At 64.8% G+C, this 2,813-nt stretch overlaps 1 protein-coding gene across 1 annotated transcript in view; it reads right to left on the bottom strand.

Moving 5' to 3' along the window:
* Ppp1r1b (protein phosphatase 1, regulatory (inhibitor) subunit 1B) overlaps positions 1 to 1,353 on the bottom strand; it is a 16,725-nt gene extending 15,372 nt beyond the window's left edge. Inside the window, exon 1 of the mRNA XM_013519237.1 lies at positions 1,349 to 1,353. The gene's annotated coding sequence lies outside the window, so the exon portion shown is untranslated. The remainder of the gene's footprint in view (positions 1 to 1,348) is intronic.
* Between the last annotated feature and the right edge of the window lie 1,460 nt (positions 1,354 to 2,813).

Below are 2,813 nucleotides of genomic sequence, written 5' to 3'. Positions count from 1 at the left end.
GCCTCGGTCTCCCCAGATCTGTGCCGCCATCTGAGAGGTGCTGCAGGCGGCTAGGGGGCAGCAGGAAGCTGGGTTTCTCGGAGCGGGTGCACTGCCTCCCAAAGACCCGCTGCGTGCCAGCCGTTTCCTGGGGGAGACTGCCTGGAGGAGGAGGCCGCCCTTCGCAGCTCGCCTCGCCCGGCCCGCGCCCCCACTGCGCCCCCTGCCGGCTGCGCCCGCGCGCTCCCGACCCGGGCGCGGGGATGCGGGTGCGGGCTGGGACTGCAAAGGCCGAGGAGACTGCGGGAAGCGGGTGCAGGGCGGAGAAACCCCGCGGTTAATGGCACCGCCCCCCTGTGGGTAGAGGAAGCCCCCACACGGTGTCCACCCTGCCCACGAGGAGTTCACAGGCCTGAGCAGGGGCGCTGGCTCCTGTGACTGGGGGGAAAGTCCTTCCCAGCCGCCCCACGCTCTGCTCTGCAGCGCAAGGTCTGCTGGTCCTGTGGGGCGGAGGCCCCAGAGTGTCGGAGACGGGGACACAGTTTACAACGAGGAGTCACGGGCTCAGATGTCCACGGGGCTGGGGTCTCACAGGACTCTGCCCCTTCCTGCTGACCTCGCCACTTGACCCTAACCCCTGGAACCAGTGGGACCAGTGCACATGTGGTGCTCGTCTCGTCTGTGGATGGCGAGCTGTTCGGGTGATCCGTGCATGCCAGGTGGGCACAGGTGATGCCAGGTGGGCGACTGTCATGGTCCCATTACGAGGTCCCAGGAATGACAGTGGACAGAAGGGCCCCAGTGTAATCCCAGCACTCCAGAGGCTGAGGCAGGAGGATCGTTGCAAGTTCCAGGCCAGCCTGGGCTACATAAGTGAATTCAAGGCCAGCCTAAACTGCATAGTGGGACCTTGTCTCAAAAATACCAAAAAAAAAAAAAAAAAAGAACAAAACAAAACAAAAACCCAAAACCCAAATGTGGGAGTCAGTGTCCTTATTCTCCCCCTTTTTTTTGAGACAAGATCTCATTATGTAGCCCAGCTGGCCTCAGATCAAGAGATCCTCCTGCCTCAGCCTCCTAAACCGGGATGACAGGCATGCATCACCACCCCTGCCTCACTGATGGCAGGCATGTCACTCCCTGCTCTGCTGTAGCTTCTCTCCTGCAGAGTGGGGCTAGCCTGTGAAGCCACTGTGCCCTCTGTGGCCCCCTTTCCTCTGGAAGACCCCGCTGAGAAGCTCCACCTTCAGTCCAGGCTGTCCTTGCTGGGCCCCCCCTGGCCCCTTGTGGTGACATGGCAGAAGCCACGGCTGAGGCTGATGCCCACCGTCCTGGCGCCGAGCCACGAGGACCCTGGTGAAACTGTGACCTCCACCCTGCCCATGCCTGCTACACACCACCTGCCCCGGGGGCTGCCGGGCTCCAGCCTGGGCGCTTTGGGTCGTCCGTGCCTCCTGCGGCCCTGCTGTGCCCACACCCTTGCTGGTTCCCGCAGGTGTCGGGTGCTGTCCAGGTGGCCCCTGGGCCAGGCCTCTGGCTTGGATTCCAGCGGGGCCGCGGGCGGGCGTGGATGGGCCGCGCCTGGCAGGGCCGCCTCGGCAGCCGGTGGCTTCTTCCTCCCCTTGGGCCCCGGAGAGCCCGGGAGAGGGAGGGCAGCCTCCGTTCCCGGGGTGGCTGGGTGAACTGAGGCCCGGGCCAACGTCCTGAGAGCTCACCCTGTAAGCTGCTGTCCCCCGGTCCTCCCGGCGTGAGTGACGGGCGCTCAGCGGGCACGAGTCCCGTGTCACAGCGAGGAGGCGGAGGCCTGCGCCGGGGACCCACTCTGCTGTGCCCTTGAGCTCTCCCAGGCTGAGGCCAAACGGGAAATTCAGGACAGAGGTGTGGCGGTGCGGGGAGCGTCAGGAGCCGGCCCTGCTGAGAGGGAGCAGCGTGGACAGATCCATGCCCCTGAGGAGCAGGACCAGGTGCTGGCGATGGAAGCCGGCGGCAGGCAGTGCGACTGGGACAGGGTGGGCGGCGCGGGCAGCCTGCAGCCTGCGGGGAGGCAGTTGGGGAGGGTGGGGAGGCGGCACCGTCCTCCCGGGCTCCTTTCCTCAGGTCACCAGGGAGGCCGGGGACTCTCAGAGCGGCGTGGGGATCAGGTGAGAGCAGCACAGGGTCTTGGGGCGCTTTCCCCTCCCCTCAGGCTGCTCCCCGGACCCAGAGGTGAGGAGAAGGCAGGAGAAGGCTCTGAGCTGGGTGTGGTGGCGCATGCCTGTCACCCCAAGCTGGGGAAGCTGAGGCAGGAGGATTGCCATGAGTTTAAGACCGACCTGGTGTACATAGAGATATCCTGTCTCAAGAAGAGGAGCAGGAGGAGGAGAGGGAGTTGGGGGGGCGCTGGCCTTGTTCTCAGGACCTTCTGTTAAGACGCCAGTGCCAGACCCACTCTGCGGCCAGGTTCAGGTCACAAACATTTCTTCCGACCGACTCAGGGAGACCTGTGTGACCATGTACACAACTGACGTGGCGACAGGGAGACACGGAAGTGGGTCTTCCTTTTGGAGGTGCTGAGGCCCCCAGCTGGGCAGGAGGCACCCGGGAGGAGGCTCTAGGACACAGGAAGGAGCTGTGGCCAGCAGGGACCAGTGCCCAGCAGGAGCAGAGCCCTTCACATGGGGAGTGGGCTCAGAGGCCAGGGGTCAAAGGGCCTGGGGACAAAGGTCACTCCACTTTTGGAGCCAGGGACACGTCCTGAGGGGCCAGCTCGGCTAGAGGACCAGGGAGTTGTCTGTGATCCTTTGTCCTGGGTGGGGGAGGGCGGGAGACAGGACGGGTCTGACCTGAGGTCTCAG

Source organism: Chinchilla lanigera, unplaced genomic scaffold (assembly GCF_000276665.1).
Source record: "Chinchilla lanigera isolate Chin_1 unplaced genomic scaffold, ChiLan1.0 scaffold00050, whole genome shotgun sequence".
Lineage (NCBI taxonomy): Eukaryota > Metazoa > Chordata > Mammalia > Rodentia > Chinchillidae > Chinchilla > Chinchilla lanigera.
This window is presented reverse-complemented; position numbering and strand designations above follow the sequence as displayed.